Here is a 13,154-nt window from a genome sequence, read left to right as displayed (position 1 = left end):
GAAACCGCGCAAAAAAACTCCTCAAAAACCGCCCGAAAATGCCTCCCATTGCTTTCAATAGGAGTTGGACGAGTTTTTTTACCGCGAGTAAAAAAAACGCGTCGCGGTAAAAAGAAGCGTCATGACCCATCTTGAGGCGGTTTCCGCCTCCAAAACCCCATTTCAATCAATCAGAAAGAGGAAAAAAAAACCTCGACGAGTGTGCAAAAACCTACTGGAGCAGTTTTTGCAGGAGGAATTTTCCTCCTGCAAAAAACTCAGTGTGAACACAGCCTAAGAGAACGCGCGCACCAGGAAGCTCTGACCACACACCAAATACCTGTAAAGCGGGAAATGACAGCAACAGATGACACAGATACTGAGGGGGTTTCACACGCGCAGATTTCCTGGCGGGTAACGAATGTCGATTGACGATACAGCGCGTTATTTACAGAGAGCAATGGTCGGGGATGGGTTAATAAGATCGTTCATCCCCACACATCTTGGCGGCAGCGCAGACGCTTTTTTTTGTGCTACTGACTAGCGACCATTTTTTTTTTGCGTAAATGACACGATCAGCCGTAGAACAAGCGTTTACTCATTTTTGGCTATCAGGGCAATTAATCGCACTCTCAATCACTGGCCCGTGTAAAAGATCCGTAACCCCATAACGCACCCCGACAGGCCAATACTTCCTGTTACATTGTGTTACATAGTTACATTGTTTTACATAGTTACATTGTGTTACACAGTTACATTGTGTTACATTGTGTTACATAGTTACATTGTGTTACACAGTTACATTGTGTTACACAGTTACATTGTGTTACACAGTTACATTGTGTTACATAGTTACATTGTGTTACACAGTTACATTGTGTTACACAGTTACATTGTGTTACATAGTTACATTGTGTTACATAGTTACATTGTGTTACACAGTTACATTGTGTTACACAGTTACATTGTGTTACATAGTTACATTGTGTTATATAGTTACATTGTGTTATATAGTTACATTATGTTATATAGTTACATTGTGTTATATAGTTACATTGTGTTATATAGTTACATTGTGTTACACAGTTACATTGTGTTACATAGTTACATTGTGTTACATAGTTACATTGTGTTATATAGTTACATTATGTTATATAGTTACATTGTGTTATATAGTTACATTATGTTATATAGTTACAGTGTGTTATATAGTTACATTGTGTTATATAGTTACATTGTGTTATATAGTTAAATTGTGTTATATAGTTAAATTGTGTTACATAGTTACATTGTGTTATATAGTTACATTGTGTTACATAGTTACATTGTGTTATAAAGTTACATTGTGTTATATAGTTACATTGTGTTATATAGTTACATTGTGTTATATAGTTACATTGTGTTATATAGTTACATTGTGTTATATAGTTAGGCCACATGCACACGTCAGTATTTGGAAGCCACTAGTGGAACATAAACAGAGAAAACCTATAATGGAAGGATTTGCACCTCTTAGGGTATGTTCACACGGCCTATTTACGGACGTAAATCGGGCGTTTTTGCCCCGAATTACGCCCGAAAATAGCGCCTCAATAGCGCTGACAAACATCTGCCCATTGAAAGCAATGGGCAGACGTTTGTCTGTTCACACGAGGCGTATATTTACGCGCCGCTGTCAAATGACGGCGCGTAAATAGACGCCCGCGTAGAAGAAGTGACCTGTCACTTCTTTGGCCGTAATTGGAGCCGCTATTCATTGACTCCAATGAATAGCAGCGCTAATTACGGCCGTAATTGACGCGGCGTTCAAGCGCCTGCACATGCCGGTACGACTGAAATTACGGGGATGTTTTCAGGCTGAAACATCCCCGTAATTTCAGCCGTTACGGACCCCCGCCGTGTGAACATACCCTTAGGGTATGTTCACACGGCCAAATTTCAGACGTATATGAGGCGTATTATGCCTCATTTTACGTCTGAAAATACGGCTCCAATACGTCGGCAAACATCTGCCCATTCATTTGAATGGGTTTGCCGACGTACTGTGCAGACGACCTGTTATTTAAGCGTCGTTGTTTGACAGCTGTCAAACGACGACGCGTAAAAATACAGCCTCGTCAAAAGAAGTGCAGGACACTTCTTGGGACGTTTTTGGAGCTGTTTTCTCATAGACTCCAATGAAAACAGCTCCAAAAACGGACGTAAAAAACGCCGCGAAAACGGCGCGAAAAACGCCGCGAAAAATGCGAGTTGGTAAAAAAACGTCTGAAAAGCAGGGTCTGTTTTCCCTTGAAAACAGCTCTGGATTTTCAGACGTTTTTGTTGACGACGTGTGAACATACCCTAAGGGTATGTTCACACGGCCAAATTTCAGACGTATATGAGGCGTATTATGCCTCATTTTACGTCTGAAAATACGGCTCCAATACGTCGGCAAACATCTGCCCATTCATTTGAATGGGTTTGCCGACGTACTGTGCAGACGACCTGTTATTTAAGCGTCGTTGTTTGACAGCTGTCAAACGACGACGCGTAAAAATACAGCCTCGTCAAAAGAAGTGCAGGACACTTCTTGGGACGTTTTTGGAGCTGTTTTCTCATAGACTCCAATGAAAACAGCTCCAAAAACGGACGTAAAAAACGCCGCGAAAACGGCGCGAAAAACGCCGCGAAAAATGCGAGTTGGTAAAAAAACGTCTGAAAAGCAGGGTCTGTTTTCCCTTGAAAACAGCTCTGGATTTTCAGACGTTTTTGTTGACGACGTGTGAACATACCCTAACGTGTTTTTGGCTTAGGTGAATACAATCTATTGTTCTCTGTTATCAGACATGTCAGGCTGGAGGACAGGTGAATAGAATCTATTGTTCTCTGTTGTCAGACATGTCAGGCTGGGGGAGGATGACTGTAGGACAGGTGAATACAATCTATTGTTCTCTGTTATCAGACATGTCAGGCTGGAGGACAGGTGAATAGAATCTATTGTTCTCTGTTGTCAGACATGTCAGGCTGGGGGAGGATGACTGTAGGACAGGTGAATACAATCTATTGTTCTCTGTTGTCAGACATGTCAGGCTGGGGGAGGATGACTGTAGGACAGGTGAATACAATCTATTGTTCTCTGTGATCAGACATGTCAGGCTGGGGGGAGGATGACTGTAGGACTGGTGAATACAATCTATTGTTCTCTGTTATCAGACATGTCAGGCTGGGAGAGGATGACAGTAAGACAGGTGAATACACTCTATTGTTCTCTGTTATCAGACATGTCAGGCTGGAGGACAGGTGAATAGAATCTATTGTTCTCTGTTGTCAGACATGTCAGGCTGGGGGAGGATGACTGTAGGACAGGTGAATACAATCTATTGTTCTCTGTTGTCAGACATGTCAGGCTGGGGGAGGATGACTGTAGGACAGGTGAATACAATCTATTGTTCTCTGTGATCAGACATGTCAGGCTGGGGGGAGGATGACTGTAGGACTGGTGAATACAATCTATTGTTCTCTGTTATCAGACATGTCAGGCTGGGAGAGGATGACAGTAAGACAGGTGAATACACTCTATTGTTCTCTGTTATCAGACATGTCAGGCTGGGGAGAGGATGACTGTAGGACATGTGAATACAATCTATTGTTCTCTATTACCACACATGTCAGGCTGGGGGAGGATGACTGTAGGACAGGTGAATACAATCTATTGTTCTGTTATCAGACATGTCAGGCTGGGGGAGGATGACTGTAGGACAGGTGAATACAATCTATTGTTCTCTGTTATCAGACATCTCAGGCTGGGGGAGGATGACTGTAGGACAGGTGAATACAATCTATTGTTCCCTGTTATCAGACATGTCAGGCTGGGGGAGGATGACTTAGGACAGGTGAATACAATCTATTGTTCTCTGTGATCAGACATGTCAGGCTTGGGGAGGATGACTGTAGGACAGGTGAATACAATCTATTGTTCCCTGTTATCAGACATGTCAGGCTGGAGAGAGAATGACTGTAGGTGTAATGGCAGGAAGGAGGTGAAGGGAAAGTGAGCCCTAATCTACCCACCGCCCTGTCCCTGCCTACTTGCAACGACCCGCCCTAGGCGACGGGGTACAACTGGGCGGCGGTCCCTACGCTGTCTAAGTGCACGGGAGAACAAACAGGGAACACGCAAGGGAAGGGGCAGTAGCCCACGGAACGCCGCAAGGAAACGGAGCGGTGAATGAGTAGTCCGGACCAGGATGAAGTGGAGTATACCCAAGTGAGCACGGAGGAGGAAGCAAGCCAGGGGCAAAGCGAAGCAGGTTAAGCGGAACTGCAGCAAGGCAGAAGCAGGCTGGAGCAAGCAGCAGTGGGGCCAGGAATACAGAAGAATTACAAGCACTGAGGAAGAGAACACGGCAGGTAATAAAGGACAGGGGACGGAGCTAACTCCGACTGACCAGGCCGCGATAGGCTCTCCCACTCCTGAGCCTGCCACCCTGGTTGGTGGGAGATGGTGTCAGTCGAACAGGTCTGGCCTCAGGTGTGGATTGATTAATCCCAGGAGTATACCTAGTACCTGGCAGATCCCTAACAGTAGGACAGGTGAATACAATCTATTGTTCTCTGTTATCAGGCATGTCAGGCTGAGGAGGATGACTGTAGGACAGGTGAATACAATCTATTGTTCTCTGTTGTCAGCCATGTCAGGCTGGGGGGGAGAATGACTGTAGGACAGGTGAATACAGTCTATTGTTTCCTGTTATCAGACATGGCAGGCTGGGGGAGGGTGACTGTAGGACAGGTGAATACAATCTATTGTTCTCTGCTATCAGACATGTCAGGCTGGGGAGGAGAATGACAGTAGGACAGGTGAATACAATATATTGTTCTCTGTTATCAGACATATCAGGCTGGGGGAGGATGACTGTAGGACAGGTGAATACAATCTATTGTTCTCTGTTATCAGACATGTGAGGCTGGGAGAGGATGACTGTAGGACAGGTGAATACAATCTATTGTTCTCTGTTATCAGACATGTCAGGCTGGAGGACAGGTGAATAGAATCTATTGTTCTCTGTTGTCAGACATGTCAGGCTGGGGGAGGATGACTGTAGGACAGGTGAATACAATCTATTGTTCTCTGTTGTCAGACATGTCAGGCTGGGGGAGGATGACTGTAGGACAGGTGAATACAATCTATTGTTCTCTGTGATCAGACATGTCAGGCTGGGGGGAGGATGACTGTAGGACAGGTGAATACAATCTATTGTTCCCTGTTATCAGACATGTCAGGCTGGGGAAGGATGACTGTAGGACAGGTGAATACAATCTATTGTTCTCTGTTATCAGACATCTGGGGGAGGATGACTGTAGGACAGGAGAATACAATCTATTGTTCTCTGTTGTCAGACATGTCAGGCTGGGGAGAGGATGACTGTAGGACAGGAGAATACAATCTATTGTTCTCTGTTGTCAGACATGTCAGGCTGGGGGAGGATGACTGTAGGACAGGTGAATACAATCTATTGTTCTCTGTTATCAGACATGTCAGGCTGGGGGGAGGATGACAGCAGGACAGGTGAATACAATCTTTTGTTCCCTGTTATCAGACATGTCAGGCTGGGAGAGGATGACAGTAAGACAGGTGAATACAATCTATTGTTCTCTATTACCACACATGTCAGGCTGGAGGAGGATGACTGTAGGACAGGTGAATACAATCTATTGTTCTGTTATCAGACATGTCAGGCTGGGGGAGGATGACTGTAGGACAGGTGAATACAATCTATTGTTCTCTGTTATCAGACATCTCAGGCTGGGGGAGGATGACTGTAGGGCAGGTGAATACAATCTATTGTTCTCTGTTATCAGACATGTCAGGCTGGGGGAGGATGACTGTAGGACAGGTGAATACAATCTATTGTTCTCTGTGATCAGACATGTCAGGCTGAGGGGAGGATGACAGTAAGACAGGTGAATACAATCTATTGTTCTCTGTTATCAGACATCTGGGGGAGGATGACTGTAGGACAGGAGAATACAATCTATTGTTCTCTGTTGTCAGACATGTCAGGCTGGGGAGAGGATGACTGTAGGACAGGAGAATACAATCTATTGTTCTCTGTTGTCAGACATGTCAGGCTGTTGGAGGATGACTGTAAGACAGGTGAATACAATCTATTGTTCTCTGTGATCAGACATGTCAGGCTGGGAGAGGATGACTGTAGGACAGGTGAATACAATCTATTGTTCTCTGTTATCAGACATGTCAGGCTGGGGGAGGATGACTGTAGGACAGGTGAATATAATCTATTGTTCTCTGTTATCAGACATGTCAGGCTGGAGAGAAAATGACTGTAGGACAGGTGATTACAATCTATTGTTCTCTGTTATCAGACATGTCAGGCTGGGGAAGGATGACTGTAGGACAGGTGAATACAATCTATTGTTCTCTGTTATCAGACATGTCAGGCTGGAGGACAGGTGAATAGAATCTATTGTTCTCTGTTGTCAGACATGTCAGGCTGGGGGAGGATGACTGTAGGACAGGTGAATACAATCTATTGTTCTCTGTTATCAGACATGTCAGGCTGGAGGACAGGTGAATAGAATCTATTGTTCTCTGTTGTCAGACATGTCAGGCTGGGGGAGGATGACTGTAGGACAGGTGAATACAATCTATTGTTCTCTGTTGTCAGACATGTCAGGCTGGGGGAGGATGACTGTAGGACAGGTGAATACAATCTATTGTTCTCTGTGATCAGACATGTCAGGCTGGGGGGAGGATGACTGTAGGACTGGTGAATACAATCTATTGTTCTCTGTTATCAGACATGTCAGGCTGGGAGAGGATGACAGTAAGACAGGTGAATACACTCTATTGTTCTCTGTTATCAGACATGTCAGGCTGGAGGACAGGTGAATAGAATCTATTGTTCTCTGTTGTCAGACATGTCAGGCTGGGGGAGGATGACTGTAGGACAGGTGAATACAATCTATTGTTCTCTGTTATCAGACATGTCAGGCTGGAGGACAGGTGAATAGAATCTATTGTTCTCTGTTGTCAGACATGTCAGGCTGGGGGAGGATGACTGTAGGACAGGTGAATACAATCTATTGTTCTCTGTTGTCAGACATGTCAGGCTGGGGGAGGATGACTGTAGGACAGGTGAATACAATCTATTGTTCTCTGTGATCAGACATGTCAGGCTGGGGGGAGGATGACTGTAGGACTGGTGAATACAATCTATTGTTCTCTGTTATCAGACATGTCAGGCTGGGAGAGGATGACAGTAAGACAGGTGAATACACTCTATTGTTCTCTGTTATCAGACATGTCAGGCTGGAGGACAGGTGAATAGAATCTATTGTTCTCTGTTGTCAGACATGTCAGGCTGGGGGAGGATGACTGTAGGACAGGTGAATACAATCTATTGTTCTCTGTTGTCAGACATGTCAGGCTGGGGGAGGATGACTGTAGGACAGGTGAATACAATCTATTGTTCTCTGTGATCAGACATGTCAGGCTGGGGGGAGGATGACTGTAGGACTGGTGAATACAATCTATTGTTCTCTGTTATCAGACATGTCAGGCTGGGAGAGGATGACAGTAAGACAGGTGAATACACTCTATTGTTCTCTGTTATCAGACATGTCAGGCTGGAGGACAGGTGAATAGAATCTATTGTTCTCTGTTGTCAGACATGTCAGGCTGGGGGAGGATGACTGTAGGACAGGTGAATACAATCTATTGTTCTCTGTTGTCAGACATGTCAGGCTGGGGGAGGATGACTGTAGGACAGGTGAATACAATCTATTGTTCTCTGTGATCAGACATGTCAGGCTGGGGGGAGGATGACTGTAGGACTGGTGAATACAATCTATTGTTCTCTGTTATCAGACATGTCAGGCTGGGAGAGGATGACAGTAAGACAGGTGAATACACTCTATTGTTCTCTGTTATCAGACATGTCAGGCTGGGGAGAGGATGACTGTAGGACATGTGAATACAATCTATTGTTCTCTATTACCACACATGTCAGGCTGGGGGAGGATGACTGTAGGACAGGTGAATACAATCTATTGTTCTGTTATCAGACATGTCAGGCTGGGGGAGGATGACTGTAGGACAGGTGAATACAATCTATTGTTCTCTGTTATCAGACATCTCAGGCTGGGGGAGGATGACTGTAGGACAGGTGAATACAATCTATTGTTCCCTGTTATCAGACATGTCAGGCTGGGGGAGGATGACTTAGGACAGGTGAATACAATCTATTGTTCTCTGTGATCAGACATGTCAGGCTTGGGGAGGATGACTGTAGGACAGGTGAATACAATCTATTGTTCCCTGTTATCAGACATGTCAGGCTGGAGAGAGAATGACTGTAGGTGTAATGGCAGGAAGGAGGTGAAGGGAAAGTGAGCCCTAATCTACCCACCGCCCTGTCCCTGCCTACTTGCAACGACCCGCCCTAGGCGACGGGGTACAACTGGGCGGCGGTCCCTACGCTGTCTAAGTGCACGGGAGAACAAACAGGGAACACGCAAGGGAAGGGGCAGTAGCCCACGGAACGCCGCAAGGAAACGGAGCGGTGAATGAGTAGTCCGGACCAGGATGAAGTGGAGTATACCCAAGTGAGCACGGAGGAGGAAGCAAGCCAGGGGCAAAGCGAAGCAGGTTAAGCGGAACTGCAGCAAGGCAGAAGCAGGCTGGAGCAAGCAGCAGTGGGGCCAGGAATACAGAAGAATTACAAGCACTGAGGAAGAGAACACGGCAGGTAATAAAGGACAGGGGACGGAGCTAACTCCGACTGACCAGGCCGCGATAGGCTCTCCCACTCCTGAGCCTGCCACCCTGGTTGGTGGGAGATGGTGTCAGTCGAACAGGTCTGGCCTCAGGTGTGGATTGATTAATCCCAGGAGTATACCTAGTACCTGGCAGATCCCTAACAGTAGGACAGGTGAATACAATCTATTGTTCTCTGTTATCAGGCATGTCAGGCTGAGGAGGATGACTGTAGGACAGGTGAATACAATCTATTGTTCTCTGTTGTCAGCCATGTCAGGCTGGGGGGGAGAATGACTGTAGGACAGGTGAATACAGTCTATTGTTTCCTGTTATCAGACATGGCAGGCTGGGGGAGGGTGACTGTAGGACAGGTGAATACAATCTATTGTTCTCTGCTATCAGACATGTCAGGCTGGGGAGGAGAATGACAGTAGGACAGGTGAATACAATATATTGTTCTCTGTTATCAGACATATCAGGCTGGGGGAGGATGACTGTAGGACAGGTGAATACAATCTATTGTTCTCTGTTATCAGACATGTGAGGCTGGGAGAGGATGACTGTAGGACAGGTGAATACAATCTATTGTTCTCTGTTATCAGACATGTCAGGCTGGAGGACAGGTGAATAGAATCTATTGTTCTCTGTTGTCAGACATGTCAGGCTGGGGGAGGATGACTGTAGGACAGGTGAATACAATCTATTGTTCTCTGTTGTCAGACATGTCAGGCTGGGGGAGGATGACTGTAGGACAGGTGAATACAATCTATTGTTCTCTGTGATCAGACATGTCAGGCTGGGGGGAGGATGACTGTAGGACAGGTGAATACAATCTATTGTTCCCTGTTATCAGACATGTCAGGCTGGGGAAGGATGACTGTAGGACAGGTGAATACAATCTATTGTTCTCTGTTATCAGACATCTGGGGGAGGATGACTGTAGGACAGGAGAATACAATCTATTGTTCTCTGTTGTCAGACATGTCAGGCTGGGGAGAGGATGACTGTAGGACAGGAGAATACAATCTATTGTTCTCTGTTGTCAGACATGTCAGGCTGGGGGAGGATGACTGTAGGACAGGTGAATACAATCTATTGTTCTCTGTTATCAGACATGTCAGGCTGGGGGGAGGATGACAGCAGGACAGGTGAATACAATCTTTTGTTCCCTGTTATCAGACATGTCAGGCTGGGAGAGGATGACAGTAAGACAGGTGAATACAATCTATTGTTCTCTATTACCACACATGTCAGGCTGGAGGAGGATGACTGTAGGACAGGTGAATACAATCTATTGTTCTGTTATCAGACATGTCAGGCTGGGGGAGGATGACTGTAGGACAGGTGAATACAATCTATTGTTCTCTGTTATCAGACATCTCAGGCTGGGGGAGGATGACTGTAGGGCAGGTGAATACAATCTATTGTTCTCTGTTATCAGACATGTCAGGCTGGGGGAGGATGACTGTAGGACAGGTGAATACAATCTATTGTTCTCTGTGATCAGACATGTCAGGCTGAGGGGAGGATGACAGTAAGACAGGTGAATACAATCTATTGTTCTCTGTTATCAGACATCTGGGGGAGGATGACTGTAGGACAGGAGAATACAATCTATTGTTCTCTGTTGTCAGACATGTCAGGCTGGGGAGAGGATGACTGTAGGACAGGAGAATACAATCTATTGTTCTCTGTTGTCAGACATGTCAGGCTGTTGGAGGATGACTGTAAGACAGGTGAATACAATCTATTGTTCTCTGTGATCAGACATGTCAGGCTGGGAGAGGATGACTGTAGGACAGGTGAATACAATCTATTGTTCTCTGTTATCAGACATGTCAGGCTGGGGGAGGATGACTGTAGGACAGGTGAATATAATCTATTGTTCTCTGTTATCAGACATGTCAGGCTGGAGAGAAAATGACTGTAGGACAGGTGATTACAATCTATTGTTCTCTGTTATCAGACATGTCAGGCTGGGGAAGGATGACTGTAGGACAGGTGAATACAATCTATTGTTCTCTGTTATCAGACATCTGTGGGAGGATGACTGTAGGACAGGAGAATACAATCTATTGTTCTCTGTTGTCAGACATGTCAGGCTGGGGAGAGGATGACTGTAGGACAGGAGAATACAATCTATTGTTCTCTGTTATCAGACATGTCAGGCTGGGGGAGGATGACTGTAGGACAGGTGAATACAATATATTGTTCTCTGTTATCAGACATGTCAGGCTGGGAGAGGATGACTGTAGGACAGGTGAATACAATCTATTGTTCTCTGTTATCAGACATGTCAGGCTGGGGAAGGATGACTGTAGGACAGGTGAATACAATCTATTGTTCTCTGTTATCAGACATGTCAGGCTGGGGGAGGATGACTGTAGGACAGGTTAATACCATCTATTGTTCTCTGTTATCAGACATGTCAGGGTGGGGAGAGGATGACTGTAGGACAGGTGAATCCAATCTATTGCTCTCTGTTATCAGACTTGTCAGGCTGGGGGGAGGATGACTGTAGGACAGGTGAATACAATCTATTGTTCTCTGTTATCAGACTTGTCAGGCTGGGGGAGGATGACTGTAGGACAGGTGAATACAATCTATTGTTCTCTGTTATCAGACATGTCAGGCTGGGGAGAGGATGACTGTAGGACAGGTGAATACAATCTATTGTTCTCTGTGATCAGACATGTCAGGCTGGGGGGAGGATGACTGTAGGACAGGTGAATACAATCTATTGTTCCCTGTTATCAGACATGTCAGGCTGGGAGAGGATGACTGTAAGACAGGTGAATACAATCTATTGTTCTCTGTGATCAGACATGTCAGGCTGGGGGGAGGATGACAGTAAGACAGGTGAATACAATGTATTGTTCTCTGTTATCAGACATGTCAGGCTTGGGGAGGATGACTGTAGGACAGGTGAATACAATCTATTGTTCTCTGTTATCAGACATGTCAGGCTGGGGGGAGGATGACTGTAGGACAGGTGAATACAATCTATTGTTCTCTGTTATCAGACATGTCAGGCTGGAGAGTGAATGACTGTAGGACAGGTGAATACAATCTATTGTTCTCTGTTATCAGACATGTCAGGCTGGGGAAGGATGACTGTAGGACAGGTGAATACAATCTATTGTTCTCTGTTATCAGACATCTGGGGGAGGATGACTGTAGGACAGGAGAATACAATCTATTGTTCTCTGTTGTCAGACATGTCAGGCTGGGGAGAGGATGACTGTAGGACAGGAGAATACAATCTATTGTTCTCTGTTGTCAGACATGTCAGGCTGTTGGAGGATGACTGTAAGACAGGTGAATACAATCTATTGTTCTCTGTGATCAGACATGTCAGGCTGGGGGGAGGATGACTGTAGGACAGGTGAATACAATCTATTGTTCCCTGTTATCAGACATGTCAGGCTGGGGAAGGATGACTGTAGGACAGGTGAATACAATCTATTGTTCTCTGTTATCAGACATCTGGGGGAGGATGACTGTAGGACAGGAGAATACAATCTATTGTTCTCTGTTGTCAGACATGTCAGGCTGGGGAGAGGATGACTGTAGGACAGGAGAATACAATCTATTGTTCTCTGTTGTCAGACATGTCAGGCTGGGGGAGGATGACTGTAGGACAGGTGAATACAATCTATTGTTCTCTGTTATCAGACATGTCAGGCTGGGGGGAGGATGACAGCAGGACAGGTGAATACAATCTTTTGTTCCCTGTTATCAGACATGTCAGGCTGGGAGAGGATGACAGTAAGACAGGTGAATACAATCTATTGTTCTCTGTTACCACACATGTCAGGCTGGAGGAGGATGACTGTAGGACAGGTGAATACAATCTATTGTTCTGTTATCAGACATGTCAGGCTGGGGGAGGATGACTGTAGGACAGGTGAATACAATCTATTGTTCTCTGTTATCAGACATCTCAGGCTGGGGGAGGATGACTGTAGGGCAGGTGAATACAATCTATTGTTCTCTGTTATCAGACATGTCAGGCTGGGGGAGGATGACTGTAGGACAGGTGAATACAATCTATTGTTCTCTGTGATCAGACATGTCAGGCTGAGGGGAGGATGACAGTAAGACAGGTGAATACAATCTATTGTTCTCTGTTATCAGACATCTGGGGGAGGATGACTGTAGGACAGGAGAATACAATCTATTGTTCTCTGTTGTCAGACATGTCAGGCTGGGGAGAGGATGACTGTAGGACAGGAGAATACAATCTATTGTTCTCTGTTGTCAGACATGTCAGGCTGTTGGAGGATGACTGTAAGACAGGTAAATACAATCTATTGTTCTCTGTGATCAGACATGTCAGGCTGGGAGAGGATGACTGTAGGACAGGTGAATACAATCTATTGTTCTCTGTTATCAGACATGTCAGGCTGGG

This window comes from Rhinoderma darwinii, assembly GCF_050947455.1.
Source record: "Rhinoderma darwinii isolate aRhiDar2 chromosome 2 unlocalized genomic scaffold, aRhiDar2.hap1 SUPER_2_unloc_4, whole genome shotgun sequence".
Lineage (NCBI taxonomy): Eukaryota > Metazoa > Chordata > Amphibia > Anura > Rhinodermatidae > Rhinoderma > Rhinoderma darwinii.
This window is presented reverse-complemented; position numbering follows the sequence as displayed.